This window comes from Mesocricetus auratus, unplaced genomic scaffold, assembly GCF_017639785.1.
Source record: "Mesocricetus auratus isolate SY011 unplaced genomic scaffold, BCM_Maur_2.0 Super-Scaffold_100030, whole genome shotgun sequence".
Lineage (NCBI taxonomy): Eukaryota > Metazoa > Chordata > Mammalia > Rodentia > Cricetidae > Mesocricetus > Mesocricetus auratus.
The window spans coordinates 4,280,674-4,303,321 of NW_024429211.1; the positions used below are offsets into that span (position 1 = coordinate 4,280,674).

Consider the following 22,648-nt stretch of genomic DNA (forward strand, 5'->3'; position numbering starts at 1 on the left):
CTAATATCTAACAAATTAGACTTCAAATTAAAATCAATCAAAAGCGATGAAGAAGGGCACTTCATATTCATCAAAGGAAAAATACATCAAGACGAAGTCTCGATTTTAAACATCTACGCCCCAAATACAAAGGCACCTACATTCGTGAAAGAAACATTAATAAAACTCAAAATGCACATAAAAACTCACACACTAATAGTAGGAGACTTCAACACTCCGCTCTCACCGCTAGACAGGACCTCCAGACAGAAACTTAACAAAGAAACAAAAGAATTAATAGAAGTTATGACCCAACTGGGTTTAACAGACATCTATAGAACATTCCATCCAAATACAAAGGGATATACCTTCTTCTCGGCACCACATGGAACCTTCTCTAAAATTGACCACATAATAGGAAACATAGCAAATCTCCACAGATACAAAAAAATTGGAATAACACCCTGCATCTTATCAGACCACCATGCATTAAAATTAGAATTCAACAATAACACAAATCGCAGAAACCCTACAAACTGATGAAGATTGAACAATGCAAAATTGTACCATCCCTGGGTAAAGGAACAAATAAAAAAAGAAATTAAAGACTTCCTCGATTTCAATGAGAATGAAGACACAACATACACAAACTTATGGGACACTTTGAAAGCAGTGCTGAGAGGAAAGTTTATAGCACTAAGTGCCCACATGAAAAAACTGGAGAACAGTCATACTAGAGAATTAATAGCACAGCTGAATGTTCTAGAACAAAAAGAAGCAAACTCCCCCAGGAGGAGCAGATGCCAGGAAATAATCAAATTGAGGGCTGAAATCAATCTAGTAGAAACCAGGAAAACACTGAGAAGAATCAATGAAACAAAGAGTTGGTTCTTTGAGAAAATCAACAAAATAGACAAACCTCTGTCCAAACTAACCAAAAGACAGAGAGAGAACATGCTAATTAACAAAATCAAGGATGAAAAAGGGGACATAACAACGGACTCTGAGGAAATCAAGAGAATTATCAGGGCATACTTTGAAAATCTGTACTCCACAAAATTTGAAAATTTAAAGGAAATGGACAATTTCCTGGATAGATATCACTTGCCAAAACTAAATCAAGAACAGATAAATAATCTAAACAGACCTATAACCCCTAATGAAATAGAAGCAGTCATCAAAAGTCTCCCAAACAAAAAAAGCCTAGGCCCAGATGGCTTCAGTGCAGAATTCTACCAGAAATTCAAAGAAGAGCTCATTCCAATACTCGTCAAAGTATTCCACACAATAGAAGCAGGAGGCTCACTGCCAAACTCTTTCAACGAGGCTACAATTACCTTGATACCCAAGCCGCACAAAGACACAACTAAGAAAGAGAACTATAGACCAATTTCCCTCATGAACATTGATGCAAAAATACTCAATAAAATACTTGCAAACCGGATTCAAGAACACATCAGGAAAATCATCCACCATGATCAAGTAGGCTTCATTGCAGGAATGCAGGGATGGTTCATCATTAGAGAATCTATCAATGTAATCCACCATATTAACATTCTGCGAAAGAATAACCACATGATCATCTCACTAGATGCTGAAAAAGCCTTTGACAAAATCCAGCACCCCTTCATGATAAAGGTCCTAGAGAGATCAGGGATAACAGGAACGTACCTGAATATAATAAAAGCAATATACAGTAAACCAACAGCTAACATCAAACTAAATGGAGAGAAACTCAAAGCAATTCCTCTAAAATCAGGAACAAGACAAGGATGTCCACTCTCTCCATATCTCTTCAATATTGTACTTGAAGTTCTAGCTACAGCAATAAGAAAACAAAAGGAGATAAAGGGGATACAAATAGGAAAAGAAGAAGTCAAACTTTCATTATTTGCAGATGATATGATAGTTTACAAAAGTAATCCAAAAAACTCTGCAAGGTTACTCCTAGAGCTGATAAACACCTTCAGCAATGTGGCAGGATACAAGGTAAACTCAAAAAAATCAGTGGCCCTAGTATATACAGATGATGAAGTGATGGAGAAAGAAATCAGAGAAACATCACCTTTTACAATAGCCAAAAACAGCATCAAATATCTGGGGATAATGTTAACCAAGGAAGTGAAAGACCTGTATATCAAGAACTTTGTGTCTTTGAAGAAAGAAATCAAAGAAGATAACAGAAAATGGAAAGATCTCCCATGCTCTTGGATTGGTAGGATCAACATAATAAAAATGGCAATCTTGCCAAAAGCAGTCTATAGATTCAATGCAATCCCTATCAAAATTCCGTCACAATTCTTCAAGGACCTGGAAAGAACATTAATCAACTTTATATGGAAAAACAAAAGGCCCAGGATAGCCAAAACATCCCTATACAATAAAGGAACTTCAGGAGGCATCACAATACCTGACTTCAAGCTCTATTATAGAGCTATAGTCCTGAAAACAGCTTGGTATTGGCACAAAAATAGGCAGGTAGACCAATGGAACCGAATCGAAAGCCCTAATTTTAACCCACACACCTATGAACACCTGATTTTTGACAAAGAAGCTAAAACTGTACAGTGGAAAAAAGAAAGCATCTTCAACAAATGGTGCTGGCATAACTGGGTACTGGTATGCAGAAGACTGCAGATAGATCCATGTTTATCTCCTTGTACAAAACTCAAGTCCAAATGGAACAAAGATCTCAACATACATCCAGCCACACTGAAACTTTTAGAAGAGAAAGTGGGAGATACTCTTCAACGAGTTGGTACAGGAGACCACTTCCTAAACATAACACCAGTGGCACAGGCACTGAGATCGACAATTAACAAATGGGACCTTCTGAAACGAAAAAGCTTCTGTAAGGCAAAGGACACAGTCAAAAAGACAAAAAGGCAGGCCACAGAATGGGAAAAGATATTCACTAACCCTACATCTGACAGAGGGCTAATCTCCAAAATTTACAAAGAACTTAAGAAACAAGTCTCCAAAACACTAAAGGATCCACTTGAAATGTGGGGTACAGAGCTAAATAGAGAATTCTCAGTAGATGAGGCTAAAATGAACAAGAGACACTTAAGAAAGTGCTCAACATCCTTAGCCATCAGGGAAATGCAAATCAAAACAACTCTGAGATACCATCTTACTTCTGTCAGAATGGCTAGAATCAAAAACACCGAAGACAATTTATGCTGGAGAGGATGTGGAGAGAGAGGAACACTCCTCCACTCCTGGTGGGAATGCGGACTCATACAGCCTCTTTGGAAATCAGTATGGAGATTCCTCAGGAAAATGGGAATTAATATACCACTAGACCCAGCAATTCCACTCTTAGGCATTTATCCAAATGAGGCCGGTTCATACAACAAGGGCATCTGCTCCACTATGTTCATAGCAGCATTGTTTGTAATAGCCAGAACCTGGAAGCAACCTAGATGCCCCTCAACTGAAGAGTGGATAGAGAAAATGTGGTACATTTACACAATGGAGTATTACTCAGCAGAAAAAAACAATGGAATCTTGAAATTCGCAGGGAAATGGATAGCACTGGAAGAAACCATCCTGAGTGAGGTAACCCAGTCGCAAAAAGACAAACATGGTATGTACTCACTCATATATGGATTTTAGATATGGATCAGGATAGTGCCACTCTGCACTTCCACAGATAGAGAGTCTGGGAAACAGGAAAGAACCTAAAAGATATGCATATATGCATAGTACCCAAGAGAAGAGGATGGAGACAAGATCCTCTGAATGGATGGGGATCACGGCGAGGGTTGGGGGGGGAGTGGGACCTGGGAAGAATAGAGGGGGTAAAGAGGAAGGGAATTGGTCATGGGGGAACAGGAAGTTGAGGGGGTGGGTGTAGAATAGGGGGAAGAGGGAATCATAGGATCGAAGACAGATCAGGCACCACGGTGACCTCGAGTGATCTAAAGGTATAACATCAATTGGCAAGCTAAGCAATAGTGGAGGGACCACCTCGAATGTCCATTCCTGATAATGAACTTGATGTCTATAACCATCCGGGAGCCTTCATCCTGTGACTGATGTAAGCAGAGGCAAACACACAATTAAGCACTGAACTGAACCCAAGGAACCCAGTGACAGAGAGAGAGGAGTGATGAGCAAATTGGCAAAGAATGGGCTGGCAAAACCAGCAGAGACAGCTGATCTGAACAGGGGAGTGCTCTTGGACCCCAAACCGACAGTGGGGTGGCCAGCATAGGACTGATCTGGACCCCCCCAAATGTGAGTGTCAGTGAGAAGGCCTGGGCAACCTATGGGGTCCTGAGCTGTGGATCAGTATCTATCCCTGGTATGCAAACTGTCTTCATGTGCCTATGGCTAAAAGAGAGATGCTCTCTCAGCCTGGACTGTTAGGGGAGTGCCTTGACCCTACCAAGTGTAAAATGACAGACTCTAGATATCCCCTATGTGGAAGGAATTGGCAATAGGGTGGGAGGGAGGGGGGAAGGGGAGTGCGGGAGGAGGGAAGGGAGAGAGAACTGGGATTGACATGTAAAACAAGCTATTTAAAATTAAAATAAAAAATGATAAAAAAAGAAAAAAATGTGTAGGTCTCACCACTCATCAAAATTTTACTTGCTGAGTTCCACAAATGTTCAGAATGCAGAGAACAAATGATCATAGGGTACCCAGCCCAGCTTATACAGTCAGGCACTAGCGATACAAACATTACCAACAGAATAGAAGAAATGGAAGAGAGAATCTCAAGAGTTGAAGATACACTAGGAGAAATGGATTTATCATCCAAAGGAAACCTTACATCCAACAAATCCTTAACACAAAACATCCAGGAAATATGGGACAGCATGAAAAGACCAAACCTATGAATAAAAGGTGTAGAAGAAGGAGAAGAAATCCACATCAAAGGGGCAGAAGGCATATTCAACAAAATCATAGAAGAAAACTTTCCCAACCTTTAGAAAGACATGCCAATGAAGGTACAAGAAGCCTACAGAACAACAAATAGAGTGGACCACAAAAGAAAATCCCCTCGCCACATAATAATCAAGACCCCAAACATACAGAATAAAGAAAGAATATTAAGAGCAGCTAAGGAAAAAGATCAAGTAACATATAAAGGCAGACCTATCAGAATTACACCTGAATTCTCCATGGAAGCTCTGAATGCCAGAAGGTCCTGGATAGATATTCTACCTACACTAAGAGACCATGGATGTCATCCCAGACTACTATACCCGGCAAAGCTCTCAATCACTATAGACAGAGAAAACAAGATATTCCATAACAAAACTAGATTCAAGCAATATGTGTCCACTAACCCAGCCCTACAAAAAATTTTGGAAGGAAAACTCCACCCCAAGGAAGCTAACTACAACCAGAAAAACATAGGCATTAGAGAATCCCTCTCTACCAACAGCCAAAAGAACAAAGGGGTGTAATTCCACACATAAATCCACCAACAACAACCATTGCAAATCGAAGAAGGATGAGCAATCAATGGTCATTAATATTCCTCAATATTAATGGCCTTATCTCACCCATAAAAAGAAACAGATTAGCAGAATGGATTCGAATACAGAACCCTTCCTTCTGCTGCATACAAGAAACACACCTCACCCTCAAAGACAGACATTACCTGAGAGTTAAAGGTTGGGAAAAAAATTTTCAATCAAATGGACCCAAGAAACAAGCATGGGTAGCAATCCTAATATCTAACAAACTTGACTTTAAAATAAAAGCAATCAAAAGAGATGAAGGAGGTCATTACATTCTCATCCCAGGTGAAACCCACCAAGATGAAGTGTCTATCTTGAACATCTATGCCCCAAATACAAAGGCATCCACATTCGTTAAAGAAACATTATTAGAACTTAAATCTCATCTAAAGCCCCACACAGTTGTAGTGGGAGATTTCAACACACCACTCTCACCACTAGACAGGAATACCAGACAGAAACTCAACAAAGAAACAAAGGGTGTAATAGAAGTAATGACCCAACTGGGATTAACAGATATCCCTAAAACATTTCATCCTTCTGTAAGGCAAAGGACACAGTCAGCAAGACAAAAAGGCAGCCCACAGAATGGGAAAAAAAATTCACTAATCCCACATCTGACAGAGGGTTGATATCCAAAATTTACAATGAACTCAAGAAGCAAGTCTCCAAAACATCAAAGGACCCAATTAAAAAGTGGGCTGCAAACCTAAATAGAGAGTTTTCAATAGAGGAGTCTAAAATGGCTGAGAGATACTTGAGAAAGTGCTCAAAATCCTTAGCCATCCGGGAAATGCAAATCAAAAGAACTCTGAGGTACCATCTCACTCCGGTCAGAATGGCTAAAATCAAAAACACCAATGACAATTTATGCTGGAGAGGATGTGGTAAAAAGGGGACACTCCTCCATTGCTGGTGGGAGTGCCAACTGGTTCAGCCACTTTGGAAATCAGTATGGAGATTCCTCAGAAAAATGGGAATAAACTTACCATAAGACCCAACAACTCCACTCTTAGGCATATTTACAAATGTTGCCCATTCATAAAACAAAGATGTCTGTTCCACTATGGTCATAGCAGCTTTATTTGTAATAGCCAGAACTTGGAAGCAACCTAGATGTCCCTCAACCGAAGAGTGGATAGAGAAAATGTGGTACATCTACACAATGGAGTACTATTCAGCAGAAAAAATTAATCATGAGATTCGCAGGCAAATGGATGACACTAGAAGAAACCATCGTGAGTGAGGTAACCCAGTCACAAAAAGAGAAACATGGCAAGTACTCTCACATATATGGATTTTAGACATAGATCTGGGGAGTGCCAGCCTACAATCCTATGGCCAGAGTGTCTAGAAAACAGAAACTTCATTTAGTGGCTGATCAAAGAAGACGCAGACTCCCTTGGTTAAGTACTGAGCTGAACTAAAGAAAGCCAGTAACAGAGAGGGAGGACTGATGATCAAAGGGATTAAGACTGGGCTGGTTTAACCCCCAGAAACAGCTGACCAGACAAAGGTTAACTCTTGAATCCCAGGCGTCAGCCTGGGAATCCAGCATGGGACTGATCAAGACCCCCTGAATCTGGGTGTCAGTGAGGAGGCCTAGGTAATCTATTGAGGCTTGGGCAGCATATCATTACCCATCCCATTTTACACGCGGACTTTGCACTCCCATAGAACAATGTGAGGTGCACTCTCACCCTGAACTCTTGAGGAAGGGTCGGCCATGCCCTGTATGAAATGACCGACGATGGACACACCCATGGAGGGTCTCACCCTCCATGGGGAATGAGGGGATAACGGGGAGGGGTTGGGAGGAGGACCCCGGAGGAGGGGAGGGAAAAGGAGATTGACCTGGAACAGACTTGTGAAGCAACATTGTTTTTTTTTTAATTTTATTTCCAGTTTAAATTTAGATAAGAAACAAGGTTGCTTCACAAGTCAGTTCCAGGTCTACGGCCATACCATCCTGAACGCGCCCGATCTCCTCTGATCTCGGAAGCAACCTTGTTTCTTATCTAAATTTAAACTGGAAAATAAAAAAAATTTTCTTCGCTGAGACAACTGATTCTGCTTGATACCCTCAGGATTCAAATGTCTGCTGACCATTTGTGTGAAGCTTGCCGTGACCTACCTTCAAGATAGATTGTCTGTGTCAGCCTCGTAAGCAGCACTGTTTGTGTCCCACTAGCAGGTATAGCTATGCCTTCTGAGGACACGGATCTATGATGACAAACCAACGTCATGAAGAGAGGTAATGACATAAATATCATGCTGAGGTTGGGGCTGCTGAGGCCCAGGCTAAAGACAGGGGTGAAATGGGGGACTAGTCCCATCAGGCCTTTCTCATAGGCCAGTGCACAGGCCCTCATTCACCAAGCACAGTTTCCCTTCTGGGGAATCCCGTTAAGTCCAGGTGCCCTTCTCTAGGGGAGCATGAGTCCTGCCAAGGAAGGCTCTTTTTTGGAAAAATCTAAGTATGTGCAGCTGGCCAGCATGAGCACACTGCTCATTTCCGTCTATTCTCTTATGCATTTCAGTAAACGAGGATGCAGTCTTGGTTTCTCAATCATTTCACCTTCAGGTACCTGAAAATATCAGCTTAAGTACCTAGGTCTCCTTGGATATCCTCCTTCAAACATTAGAAAAAAAGACCATCTAGGATTCCAATGAATACTAAGCAATAAAACTTGGGTACTCCATTCCATTTTGGAATCCAATCTGACTAAGACCATGATAAAAGACTGGTAATTAAAGGTGCCTTGACTGTATAATTCCAAATAGTAGATATTGGGTAACTGACCTGTCAATTTTCGAACAGCAGTGACACAAGAAATGCATCAGGACTTTCAGTCCATTGTAATTACACAGCACATAAATAGGTGAATGTATTTTTCAACTACCTTCCATACTGATTGTTACTGCCTTGGCAAGAGCTTTATGTTCTCACTGTGCCATGATGTATTCATGTTCCAGTCTTGCATAAATGTTGCTCAGGAGTATCCAATCTGCAGGCCCAGATGTGCAGTGAGATCAATATGTTACCTTTCTGAGGTTCATAAGGGAGACAGAGACTCACAGTGGTCTAGAGGACGAATGTACACATCAGTAAGTTAAACTCATAAACCATTTCTTTTTGTTAGTATTAGTGAACTAGTCCTGATATGCAAGCAACAGACCACAGGAGGAATGTAGACAATGAGCAAGTGGACATGCATAACCCTCTTGGCATAGATGCACAGGCTCAGTATTATGTGGATACCCACCCACCACACATAATTGTCATAAAATTTAAATTACATAAAAGTCATCGCAAGCTATAAAGGCTTCCAACATTCCTGTGATAAGGTAGGGAAAGAGAGCAGGTGAAGGCATCCTATGCATGTGGTGCCTGGGCAGTTAATAAACTTGTGGTCATACATCCTACAATGGTGAGTACTCAGTGATGTCACAGGGAAATAGGATAGCTCTGTGCAGAGCAGATGAGAAGTCTTGAAGTTAGTGAGCAACAGTGAATGATCAGATGGTAACATAGTTTCACCAGGCCTATAATATGCCCTTCCCATGGTCTGTCAGCTCATGCATTGAATGCGGGCAGTGAGGATGAAGATGAAAACAGTGATGGGTTAATCTTGGGTAGGTGTGGCAAATGGTAACTGCATTTGCCATTTATCATTTCCTACCCCTAAGCACTGATTATCAATGCACCCAATCATCACAATGTATATATTGGGCATTTCAAACCTGAGCATAGCAATGCGGCTAACACTTACAAATTTGGAAAAATAAAATTTTCCTTGACTGAGACTATTGATTCTGCTTGATATACTGCAGGAGTCTAATGCCCGCTGACCATTTGTGTGAAGATGCCGAGACTTACCTTCTGAATAGATGATATTTGTCATCCTGGTAAGTAGCACTGTTCGTGTCCCACTATCAGGTATAGCTATGCCTTCTGAGAACACAGGTCTATGATGAGAGGTGATGACATAAATATCATGCTCTGGTCCCGGCTGATGAGGCCAGGGTTAAAGGACAGGGGATAAATGAGGGAATAATGCCATCTGGCCTTTCCTATTGGCCCATGCACAGGCTTTCATTCATCCAGCAGTGTTTCCCTTCTAGGAAATCCTGTGAAGTCCATGTGGCCTTCTCTAGGGGAGCATGAGTCCTCCCAAGGAAGGCACATTTTGGCTAAATCTAAGTATGTCCAGCTGGCCGGCATCAGGACTACTGATCTTTTCCTTTTATTCTCTTATGTATTTCAGTGAACGAGGATGCAGTCTTGGTTTCTCAATCATTTCACCTTCAGGTACGTGGAAATGTCAGCTTAAGTACCTAGGTCTCCTTTGGATATCCTCCTTCAAACATTAGAAAACAAGACTATCTAGGAATCAAATGAAATCTAAGCCATAATACTTGGGTACACACTTCCTTTCTGCAATCCAATCTGACTAAGACCATGATAGAAGCATGGTAAGTAAAGATGCCTTGTCTTATAGAATTTCAATTACTAGATACTGGGTAAATGGGGTATGAATTTTCGAACAGGTGGGACACAATAAATTGATCAGCACTTTCATTCCATTGTAATTACACAGCACATTTCCAGGTGAATGTATTTTTCAAATACCTTCCACACTTATTTTTACTGCCTTGGCAATATCTTTAAGTTCTCACTGTGCCAGGAAGTATTCATGCTCCAGTCTTGCATAGATTTTGCTCAGGAATGTCCCGTCTGCAGGCCCAAGAGTGCAGGGATATCACTAGGTTACCTTTCTGAGGGTCAAAGGAAGACAGAAACACACTGTTCTAGTGCACTAATGTACACAACAGTGAGATAAACTCAGATACAATTTATTTTTCTTAGTATTAGTGAACTTGTCCTGATATGCAGGCAACAGACCACATAAGGCATTTCGACAATATGCAACTGGACATGCATAACCCTCTTGGCATAGATGCACAGGCTCAGCATATTGTAGATACCCACTCACCACACATAAGTGGCATAAAATTTAAAACACATGATGTCATCCCAAGCTATAAATGCCTCCACCCTTTCTGTGACAAGGCAGTGTAAGAGAACAGGTGAAGGGATCCTAAGCATGTGGTGCTTTGGCAGTACAGAAACTTGAGGTTATACATCCTACAATGGTGAGTACTCAGTGTTGTCAGTGTGAAATTTGATAGCTCTGTGCAGAACAGATGAGATATCTTTAACCTAGTGAGAAACAGTGAATGATCAGATGGTAAATATTTTTACCAGTTCTATAATATGCCCTTCCCATGGTCTGTCAGCTCATGCATTGAATGCTGTCAGGGAGGATGATTAGGAAACCAGTGATGTGTTAATCTAGGCTAGGTGTGGCAAAAGGTAAATGCATTTGCAATTTATCATTATGTACCACTACGCACTGATAATAAATGCACACAATCATCACAATGCAGATATTGGGCATTCCAAACCTGAGCATTGCGATTGTGCTGACACTGAATTGCAAATTTGGAACCATAAAATTTCCTTCACTGAGTCCACTGATTCTGTTTGATACACACAGGAGTCTAATGCCCGCTTCCCATTTGTGTGAAGCTTGCCGAGACCTACCTTCAAGATAGATGCTCTTTGTCATCCTGGTAAGCAGCACTGTTAGTGTCCCACTAGCAGGTATAGCTATGCCTTCTGAGGACACCGGTCTATGATGACAAACCAACATCATGAAGAGATTTGATGACAAAAATATAATGCTGAGGTTGGGGCTGCTGAGACGCAGGCAAATGGACAGGGGAAAAATGGGGGACTAATCCCATCAGGCCTTTCCATAGGCCAGTGCACAAGCCCTCATGCACCCAGCAGTGTTTCCCTTCTGGGGAATCCTGTTAAGTCCATGTGCCCTTCTCTAGGGGAGCATGACTCCTGCCTAGGAAGGCACATTTTGGCAAAATATAAGTATATCCAGCTGGCCGGCAACAGCACACAGCTCATTTACATCTATTCTCTTCTGCATTTCAGTGAACGAGCATGCCGTCTTGATTTCTCAATCATTTCACATACAGGTGCGTGGAAATATGAGCTTAAGTACCTAGGTCTCCTTGGATATCCTCCTTCAAACATTAGAAAACAAGACTTTCTAGGAATCAAATGAAATCTAAGCCATAAAACTTGGGTACACCCTTCCTTTTTTGCAATCCAATCTGACTAAGACCATGATAAAAGCATGGTAATTAAAGATGTATTGAATTTTAGAATTCCAATTAGTAGATATTGGGTAACTGACCTGTCAATTTTCGAACAGGTGGGATCATCAAATAGATCAGGATGTTCAGTCCATTGTAATTAAACAGCACATGGATAGGGGAATGTATTTTACAAATAACTTCCATACTGATTGTTACTGACTTGGCAAGAGCTTCATGTTCTCACTGTGCCAGGAAGTATTCATAGTCCAGTCTTACATAGATGTTGCTCAGGAGTGTCCAATCTGCAGTCCCAGGAGTGCAGTGAGATCACTATGTTACCTTTCTGTGGGTCAAAATGGAGACAGAGACTCACAGTGATCAAGTGGACTAATGTACACATCATTACGGTAAACTCAGTACCATTTCTTTTTGGTAGGATTAGTGAACTTTTCCTGATATGCAAGCAACAGACCACATGAGGTATTTCAACAATGCGCAAATGGACATGCATAACCCTCTTGGCATAGATGCAAAGGCTCAGCATTGTGTGGATACCCACTCACCACATATAAGTGGCATAAAATTTAAAACACATGATTTCATCCCAAGCTATAAAGGCTTCCATCCTTCCTCCGATAAGGTAGGGAAAGAGAGCAGGTGAAGGCATCCTATGCATGTGATGCTTGGGCAGTTAATAAACTTGAGGTCATACATCCTACAAAGGTGAGTACTCAGTGATGTCACAAGGAAATAGGATAGCTCAGTGCAGAGCAGATGAGAAGTCTTAAAGTTAGTGAGACACAGTGAATGATCAGATGGTAAAATAGTTTCACCAGGCCAATAATTTGCCCTTCCCATGGACTGTCAGCTCATGCATTGAATGCGGGCAGTGAGGATGAAGATAAAACCATTGATGGGTTAATCTTGGCTAGGTGTGGCAAAAGGTAACTGCATTTGCCATTTATCATTTCCTACCCCTAAGAACTGATTTAAAATTCACCCAAACATCACAAAGTATATATGGGTCATTCGAAACCTGAGCATTTCTATGCCGCAGACACTTACCTACAAATCTGAAAAATAAAATTTTCCTTGACTGAGACAACTGATTCTGCTTGATATACTGCAGGAGTCTAATGCCCGCTGACCATTTGTGTGAAGATGCCGAGACTTACCTTCTGAATAGATGATATTTGTCATCCTGGTAAGTAGCACTCTTTGTGTCCCACTATCAGGTATAGCTATGCGTTCTGAGAACACGGGACAATGACGACAAACCTACATCATCAATAGAGGTGATGACATAAATATTATGCTCTGGTTCCGGCTGCTGAGGCCCGGGTTAAAGCACAGGGGATAAATGAAGGACTAATGGCATCTGGCCTTTCCCATTGGCCCATGCACAGGCTAGGTGTGGCAAAAGGTAACTGCATATGCAATTTTTCATTATGTACACCTACGCACTAATTATCAATGCACACAATCATCACATTGTAGATATAGGGAATTCCAAACCTTAGCATTGCGATTGTGCTGACACTGACTTGTAAATATGGATCCATAAATTTTCTTCACTGAGATAACAGATTCTGCTTGATACCCTCAGGAGGCTAATGCCCACTGACCACTTTTATGAAGCTTGCCGAGAGGCTTTCTGAATAGATGGTCTTTGTCATCCTGGTAAGTATCACTGTTTGTGTCCCACTAGCATGTATAGTTATACCTTCTGAGGACACGAGTCTATGATGACAAACATAAAGACAGGTGATGACATAAAAATCATGTTCAGGTTCCGGCTGCTGAGGCCCAGGTTAAAGGACAGGAATGAAATTGGTGACTACTCCCATCAGGCCTTTCCCATTGGCCTTTGTACAGGCCCTCATTTACCCAGCACTGTTTCCCTTCTGGGGATCCAGTTAAGTCCAGTTGCTCTTCTTTAAGGGAGCAAGACCTTCTAGGATTCCAATGAAATCTAAGCCATGAAACTTGGTTGCTCCCTTCATTTTTGGAATCCTATCTGACTCAGACCATTATAAAAGGGTGGTAATTATAGATGCCTTGACTTTATAATTCCAATTAGTAGATATTGGGTAACTGAGCTGTGAATTTTCGAATAGGTGGAATCAAGAAATGGATCAGGACTTTCAGACTATTTTAATTACCCAGCATATTGATAGGTGAATGTATTTTTCAAATACCTTCCACATTGATTGTTACTATCTTGGCAAGAGTATTATGTACTCACTGTGCCAGGAATTATTCATGCTCCAGTCTTGCATAGATGTTGCTCATGTGTGTCCAGTCTTCAGGTCCAGGAGTGCAGGGAGATCACTTTGTGCCCTTTCTGATGGTCAAAAGGGAGACACACACACAGTGTACAAGTGGACTAATGTACGTATCAGTAGGTTAAACTCAGATACCATTTCTTTTTGTTAGGTTTAGTGAACTTGTCCTGATATGCAGGCAACAGGCCACATGCGGCAATACGACAATGTGCAGCTGGACAGGCATTCCCCACTTGGCATATATGCTCATACTCATCATTATGTCGATACCCACTCACCACATATAAGTTCAATGAAATTTCAAACACATGAAAGTCATCGAAAGCTATAAAGAACTCCATCCTTCCTGTGATAAGGTAGGATAAGGGAACTGGTGAAGGCACCCCATGCTTGTGGTGTTTGGGAACTTAAGAAACTTGAGTTTATCCATCCTACAATGGTGAGTACGTAGTGATGTCACAGGGAAATAGGATAGCTCAATGCAGAGCAGATGAGATGTCTTGAACCTAGTGAGACACAGTGAATGATCAGATGTTAAAATGTTTTCTCCAGGCCTATAATATGCCCTTCCCATGGTCTGTCAGCTCTAGGATTGAAAGCTGCCAGTGAGGATGAGAGTCAAACCAGTGATGGGTTAATATTGGCTAGGTGTGCAATAGATAACTTCATTAGCAATTCATCATTAACTACCCCGAAGCACTGATTATCAATGCACACAGTCATCACAATGTAGATATTGGGAATTCCAAACCTGAGCATTGCATTTGTGCTGAAACTGACTTGTAAATTTGGATCCCAAATTTCTCTTCACTGAGATAATTGATTATGTTTGATTTCCTCAGGAGGCTTACGCCTGCTGACCATTTGTGTGAAGCTTGCCGAGATATACCTTCTGAATAGATGGTCTTTGTCATCCTGGTAAGTAGCACTGTTTGTGTTCCACTAGCATGTATAGCTATGTCTTCTGTGTAACGGGTCTATGATGACACACCTACGTCATGAAGAGAGGTGATGACAAAAATATCATGTTCAGGTTCCTGCTGCTGAGGCCCAGGTTAAAGGACAGGGGTGAAATGGGGGACTAGTCTCATCAGGCCTTTCCCATAGGCCGTTGGACCGGCCCTCATTCACCCAGCACTGTTTCCCTTCTGGGGAATCCTGTTAAGTCCAGCTCCTCTTCATTAGGGGAGCATGAGTCCTCCCAAGGAAGGCTCTTTTGGCAAAATCTAAGTATGTCCAGATGGCCTGCATCAGCACATTGCTCATTTCCATCTATTCTCTTATGCATTTCAGTGAACAAGGATTCAGACTTGGTGCCTCAATCATTTCACCTTCAGGTACGTGGCAATATCAGTGTATGTACCTAGGTCTCATTTTGATATCATCCTTGAAACATTAGAATGCAAGACCTTCTAGGATTCCAATGAAATCTAAGCCATAAATCTTGGGTCCTCCCTTCCTTTTTGGAATCCAATTTGACTAAGACCATGATAAAAGGGTGGTAATTAAAGATGCCTTGACTTTATAATTCCAATTAGTAGATATTGGGTAACTGATCTGTGAATTTTCGAACAGGTGTGAATAAGAATTGGATCAGGACTTTCAGTCCATATAATTACACAGCATATTCATAGGTAAATGTATTTTTCAAATACATTCCACATTGATTGTTAATACCTTGGCAAGAGTTTTATGTTGTCACTGTGCCAGGAAGTTTTCATGCTCCAGTCTTGCATAGATGTTGCTCAGGAGTGTCCAATCTGCAGGCCCAGGAGTGCAGGGAGATCACTAGGTTACCTTTCTGAGGGTCAAAAGGGAGAGAGACTCACAGTGTTCTCGTGTACTAATGCGCACATCAGTAAGTTTAAATCAGATACAATTTCTTTTTGTTAGGATTAGTGAGCTTGTCCTGAGATGCAGGCAACAAGCCACATGAGGCAATTTGACAATATGCAACTGGACAGACATTCTCCTCTTGGCATAGATGCACAGGCTCAGCCTTATGTGGATAACCACTCACCACACATAAATGGCATGAAATTTCAAACACATGAATGTCATCCCAAGCTATGAATTCCTCCATCCTTCATGCATTAAGGAATTGGGCAAGAGATCAGGTGAAGGGATCCAATGCATGTGGTGCTTGGGAAGTTAAGAAACTTGAGGTTATACATCCTACAATGGTGAGTACTCAGTGTTGTCAGAGGGAAGTTGGATAGCTCTGTGCAGAGCAGAAGAGATGTCTTGAACCTAGTGAGACACAGTAAATGATCAGATGGTAAAATATTTACACCAGGCCTATAATATGCCCTTCCAATAGTCTGTCACCTCATGCATTGAATGCTGGCAGTGAGGTTGAGGAGGAAACCAGTGAAGGGTTAGTCTTAGCTAGGTGTTTCAAAAGGTAACTGCATTTACAATTTATCATTAACAACCCCTAAGCACTGATTATCCATGCACCCAATCATCATAATGTAGATATTGGGCTTTCAAAAACTGAACATTGCAATTCTGCTGACACTGACTTGCAACTTTGGAACCATAAAATTTTCCTTGACTTAGACAACTGCTTCTGCTTCATACCCTGCAGGAGTCTAATGCCCGCTGACTATTTGTTTGAAGTTTGCCGAGACCTTCTTTGTAGACAGATGGTCTTTGTCATCCTGGTAAGCAGAACAGTTTGTGTCCCACTAGAAGGTATAGCTATGCCTTCTGAGTTCACGGGTCTATGATGACAAACCAAAGTCATGAAGAGAGGTGATGACATAAATATCATGCTCAGGTTCCGGCTGCTGAGGCCCAGGCTAAAGGACAGAGGAAAAATGGGAGACTAGGCCAATCAGGCCTTTATCATAGGCCAGAGCACAGGCTCTCATTCACCCAGCAGTGTTTCCCTTCTGGGTAATCCTGTTAAGTCAAATGCTCTTCCCTAGGGGAGCATGAGTCCTGCCAAGGAAGGCCCTTTTTGGCGAAATCTATGTATGTCAATCTGGCCAGCATCAGCACGCTGCTCATTTCCATCTCTTCTCTTCTGCATTTCAGTGAACGAGGATGCAGAATTAGTGACTCAATTATTTCACCTTCAGGTACGTGGAAATATCAGCTTAAGTACCAAGTTCTCCTTTGGATATCCTACTTCAAACATTAGAAAACTAGACCTTCTAGGAATGCAGTGAAATTTAAGCCAGAAAACTTGCGATCTCCCTTTTTTTTTGGAATCCAATCTGAAGAAGACCATGATAAAAGGATGGTAACTCAAGATGCCTTGTCTTTTAGAATTCCAGTTAGTAGATAGTGGTAACTGAGCTCTGAATTTTTGAACAGGTGGGACACAAGAAATGGATCAGGACTTTCAGTCCATTGTAATTACACAGCTCATTGATAGGTTAATATATTCTTCAAATACCATCCCTACTTATTGTTACTGCGTTTCCAAGACCTTCATGTTCTCACTCTGATGTATTCATGCTCCAATCTCACGTAGATCGTGCTAGGAGTGTCCACTGTGCAGTCCCAGGTCTGCTGAGACAATACTAGGTTACCTTTCTGAGGGTCTAAATGGAGAGAGAGACTCACAATGTTCTATTGCACTAATGTACATATCATTAAGACAAAGTGAGATACCTTTTCTTTTTGTTAGGATTAGGGAACTTGTCCTGCCATGCAGGCATCATCCCACATGCGGCAATTCAACAGGGTGCAACTGGGCAGGCATTCCTTTCTTCTCCTAGATGCACAGGCTCAGCATCATATGGATACCCACTCACCACACATATGTGGCATGAAATTTCAAACACATGAATGACAACGCAAGCTATAAACACCCCCATCTTTCATGTGATAAGGAATTGGCCAAGAGAACAGGTGAAGGAGTACTCTGCATGTGGTGCTTTGGCAATTAAGAAACTGGAGGTTATGCATCCTACAATGGTGATTAGTCATGGATGTCAGAGAGAAACAGGATAGCTCTGTGCAAATCAGATGTGATGTCTTGTACCTTGTAAGACACAGTGCATGTTCAGGTGGTAAAATATTTTCACTAGGCTTATAATATGGATTTCCACTGGTCTGTCACCTCATGCAATTAATGCTGGCAGTGAGAATGAGGATGAAACCAGTGATGGCTTAAACATGGCTAGGGGTGTCAATCAGGAAAACACATTGGCAATTTAACATTATCTACCCTATAGCACTGATTATCAATGACCCAATAATCTTAATCCATAGTTTGGGCATTCCAAACCAGGGCATTGCAATTCTCCTGATGCTGGCATGAAACTTTGGAACCCCAAAATTTTTCTTGACTAAGACAACTAATTCTGCTTGATCACCTGCAGGAGCCTAATACCTTCTGACCATTTATGTCAAGCTTGCTGAGGCCTACCTTCTAGATAGATGGTCTTTGTCATCCTAGTAAGCCGCTCTGTTTGTGTCCCACTAGCAGGTATAGCTTTGCCTTCTGTGGATGCCATTCTATGATGACAAACCAATGAAATGAAGAGAGGGGATGACATAAAATTCATGATCACTGGGGTTCCACTGAGGCCCAGGCTAAAGGACAGGGGAGTAATTGTGGCCTAGTCTCCTCAGTCCATTCTCACAGGCCAGTACACAGGCCCTCATTCACCCATCAGTGTTTCCCAGGCTAGGGAACCCTGTGAAGTCCGGGTGCACTTCTCTTGGGGAGCATGAGTCCTGCCAAAGGATGCACTTTTTTGGGTACTCTATGTATTTCAATGCTGGCTAGCATCAGAATTCTGTTAATATCCATCTCTTCTACTCTGCATTTCACGGATCCAGGATGCAGACTTGGTGCAACTGTCATTTCACCTTCAGGTAAGAGAAAGATCATGTTAATTGCCTAGGTCTTTTTTTATATCTGCCTACAAATATTTAACGGCACGTTCTTCTAGGAATTCATTCATACTTGCAGCACAGAACATGTTCTCTCCCTCCCTTTTTGGTACCCTCTAGGCATATTTGCATGTGAAAAGTATGGCACTGCAAACTAACCTTTTCTTACATATTTGCAAATCTTAGGTGTTTAGAATTAGAGCAGTGAATGTTCATGTTAATGGGTCACAAGGATTGGTTCAGGATATACAGGCACTGTGCCTTGCACACCTCAGTATTACATAATTGAAATTCCTGGCTTGGGGTGTCTATCTAGCTCTCATGGTTACTATTACTTCCTGAATAAAAATTTCATATTCTCACTTTGTCAGGATATAGCTGTGCTCCAAAATTGCAAACATTTTGCTCATGAATTTCCACTATGCAGGCTCTCAATGGCAGGGAGATCACTGGGTTACTTTTGTTAGGCTCATAATGCAAATGGAGTCTCACAGTTTTCTTATGCTCAAATGTACGTATCAGTCAGGCAAACGCAGATATCTTTTCCTTTTGTTAGAATTAGTGAACTTGTCCTGACATGCATGCATCAGGCCAAATGAGGCAATTTGACAAGATGCAATTGTTCAGTCATTCCCCTCTTTGCCAAGATGCATAGGCTCATTATCATGTGGAGACCAAATCTTCACACATGAGTTTCATGGAATTTCAACCACATGAATGACTTTCCAAGCAACAAGGCTTCAGATGCATATGCTATAAGGAATGGGCCAAGAGTACAGGTGTAGGTGTCCTAAGTAGGTGATGCTTGTTCAACAAAAATCTTGAGGGTACACATCTTACAATGTTGATTGGGCAATGCTTTAAGAAAAAATGGGATAGAGCTGTGCAAAGAACTGGAGATGAATGATCATGGATCTTGTAAGACACAGTGCCTGAACAAAAGCTAAAATGTTTTCACCAGACTTATAATATGCCTTCCCAATGTTATGTCAGCTGATGCTATGAATGCCGGCACTGAGCATGAGGGTGACACATTTGAAGTGCAAAACTTGACTAGGGGTAGCAAACAGGTAACCTACACTATAATTTTTCATTATCTTTTTCACAGTTTGATTACAAATTGCCAAAAACTATCTTGCTAGAGAGTTTGGGTGTTCCGAAATTGGGCATTTCATCCCTCTGACACTGCCCTGTTATTTTGGTGGCACAATATTTTCCTTGCCTAGGAGAACTGTTTAGATGCTTGATCCCTTGAAACAGCCTAGTGCTGGCTGACCAATTGATTGAAGATTGCAGAGACCATCCTTCTAGATAATCTTTGTCATCGTGGTAAGCAGCAGTGTTTTTGACCCTCTACCATATATATCTATGCCTTCTGATGACGCGGGTCTATGATGACATACCAATGTCATGCAGGTCGATGAAGACGTAAAAATCATTTTCAATAGGATTACGATGAGGCCCAGGATATAAGACTAGGGAGAATTGAGGGCCTAGTCTACTCAAGCAGTTCTGATAAGCCAGTGCACAGGCCCTCATTCACCTAGCAGTGTTTCCTTGTCTGGGCAATCTTGTAAGGTTCAGATGCTCTTCTTTAGAAGAGCACTGAGCTTGCCTCAGAAGGACTTGTTGGGACAATCTATGTATGTCATATCTGCCATGTATCAGCACTATGCGCATTTCCATTTCTTCTCTCCTGGATTACAGTGATCAAGGATACTGATTGTGTGGCTCAATAATTTCACATTCAGGTAAGTTGAAATTCAGGTTAATTATCTTGGATGTTGTTGGATTTCTGCCTTCAATATTAGAAAGCATAAACTTCTAGGGATCCATAGACATTTAAGGCATAGATCTTGGGCTCTCCCTTCCTTTTGGTAATCCCTTAAGCCTCTTCCCATGAGAAGATGGTAATTCATACTGTTTTTTATTGTAGAATTCCAAATCATAGGTCTGGGAAACATAGCTGTGACTGTTCTGGGAAATGGAACACTTAGATTGGGTCTGATGTGCAGGTCCTGTGCCATGTTCAGTGATGGGTAAATGTTACCTTTAAATTCCTGGCTTTGGGTGTCTATCAAGCACTCATGCTGATTGTTATTGCTGGGGCAAAAACTTCATATTCTCGCAGTGTCAGGAGGTTGACATACTCCAAACTTCCAAATATGGCACTCATTCATGTCCACTATGCAGTCCCTCAACTACAGGGAACAGCAACACACAAACCACAAGGCCTGCTTTGGAAACAGTTCTGATATTACTGTTGATATTACTTGTTTCATCAATACCCATTACCTGATGGCACTTGGATACACACTGCATGATTCTATATAGTTCACATTGTTACTTGACAAAATAAAAATTCCATACTGCATTGTGAGACACAGGACAATTCGTGCTTCTTTTAGGGAGAAGAAGGTGAAAATATAGGGGAGATCAGAATGAGGAGAATGACAAATGTAGAAAAATCTCATAATGAATATATTATCATGAAATCCAAATGCTGAAATGTTTCTTAAAATTAATAAGAAGACCATCTTTGCCAGATTTTATGTGTTTTTAAAAGTATTTTATCAACTTTAAAAGCGCTGTTGTTTTTTCTCATTTTTATCATTAAAGCTGCAATTTTGAAATTCATAAGTTTTCGTCTCAAATGTATTTAAGAGGCAGAAGACCATATGTTCATTCTGATTGTGGTTCAGTAACTCTGGTCAGAATATGAGCCACAAGAAAACTTTACAGTCCTGACCATCCATTTCAAAGTCAAAGAGACTAGCTATTCCAGCTTTCCTGTACCATTGGAAAGAGACCGGGGATAAGAGAGGGGTTTTCTTTATCTATGATGACAATAAGTCTCTGAGGATGGTGAGCAACTCATACAAATAACAATTTGAGGGCCAGGTGGGATGTTCCCTAAACAACAGTGATGTTTCCAGAATATGGATACTACTGCTCCCTTTTTCAGGATGACAGAAAACAATGCATACTGCTTTATCTCCCATATTTTGAGGGAAAACAATTTTAATGTGACTATCATGGAGTATCATATGATGAATCACTTTCTGTTACACTATACAAGTACATACATTCACCCTTGTTTTTATTTCATTGATTTTATGAGGGTTTGAAAGAATGAATTCAAAGATGAGGAATCAGTGATTTCATCACTGAGCAATACCGGGGCACAGCATTGTGATATTCCTATATTGGGGAAAGGAGAAGAAGGATTGTAGTGTTCCCTGCCACCATTACCAAGAATTTCAGAGGCTGCAGTATCTTCATCCTGTCCCCAATTACCAGCAATGGAAGATAAGTTATTTTGTGTTAGAATTATTGCTTTTCTGTTCAATTAACTAAACACATCTGGAGGGTCATAGTCATGTACCACCCAGACACCAAATCAAGCCATGTCCTCCGACTGAGCAGAAAGCACCAATATACTACAATCATGTCAACATATGGAGAATATTGTATTTTTCTGATGATGAGCTCCACGTCAGAATAGTAGCCTTTGACACCCAACTTGGAAAGAATGCTTCTGATTCCAAGAGAACTGATTCTGTTTTACTCCATGAAGGAGAATTAAGCAAACTGACAATTTGTCTGAATTTCCCAAAATCTTACCCTCTAAACTATCTTTGCCATGAGTTAAGTTGAACTTTTTATGTACCAATTTCAGGTACATCTATGCATTCTGAGAACATGGGTCTATAATGACAAACCAAGGTTACACAGAGAGGTGATGAAATAAAAATCATTCTACATGATAGGAAAGTAATGGGGGCCTAGTCTCTTCTGACCTTTCTCATAGTCCAATACACAGGCCCTCATTACCTTAACAGCCACTTGTTGTAACACTCTACACATGTCTAG

At 41.2% G+C, this 22,648-nt stretch overlaps 6 non-coding genes and 2 pseudogenes across 6 annotated transcripts; all 8 read left to right on the forward strand.

Moving 5' to 3' along the window:
• Positions 1-7,675: 7,675 nt before the first annotated feature.
• On the forward strand, positions 7,676-7,754 carry LOC121134923. Its single transcript, XR_005872129.1, has one exon. It is a non-coding gene; the product is annotated as a small nucleolar RNA SNORD115 (small nucleolar RNA).
• Positions 7,755-12,896: 5,142 nt separating this feature from the next.
• On the forward strand, positions 12,897-12,975 carry LOC121134908. The gene has a single exon (XR_005872115.1). It is a non-coding gene; the product is annotated as a small nucleolar RNA SNORD115 (small nucleolar RNA).
• A 397-nt stretch (positions 12,976-13,372) lies between these two features.
• On the forward strand, positions 13,373-13,444 carry LOC121134944 (annotated as a pseudogene).
• Positions 13,445-14,894: 1,450 nt separating this feature from the next.
• On the forward strand, positions 14,895-14,973 carry LOC121134892. The gene has a single exon (XR_005872099.1). It is a non-coding gene; the product is annotated as a small nucleolar RNA SNORD115 (small nucleolar RNA).
• Positions 14,974-16,643: 1,670 nt separating this feature from the next.
• Positions 16,644-16,722, forward strand: LOC121134849. Its single transcript, XR_005872058.1, has one exon. It is a non-coding gene; the product is annotated as a small nucleolar RNA SNORD115 (small nucleolar RNA).
• A 1,671-nt stretch (positions 16,723-18,393) lies between these two features.
• Positions 18,394-18,466, forward strand: LOC121134934 (annotated as a pseudogene).
• Positions 18,467-20,160: 1,694 nt separating this feature from the next.
• LOC121135077 lies at positions 20,161-20,239 on the forward strand. Its single transcript, XR_005872268.1, has one exon. It is a non-coding gene; the product is annotated as a small nucleolar RNA SNORD115 (small nucleolar RNA).
• A 1,369-nt stretch (positions 20,240-21,608) lies between these two features.
• Positions 21,609-21,674, forward strand: LOC121135038. Its single transcript, XR_005872231.1, has one exon. It is a non-coding gene; the product is annotated as a small nucleolar RNA SNORD109A (small nucleolar RNA).
• The last annotated feature ends 974 nt before the right edge of the window (positions 21,675-22,648 follow it).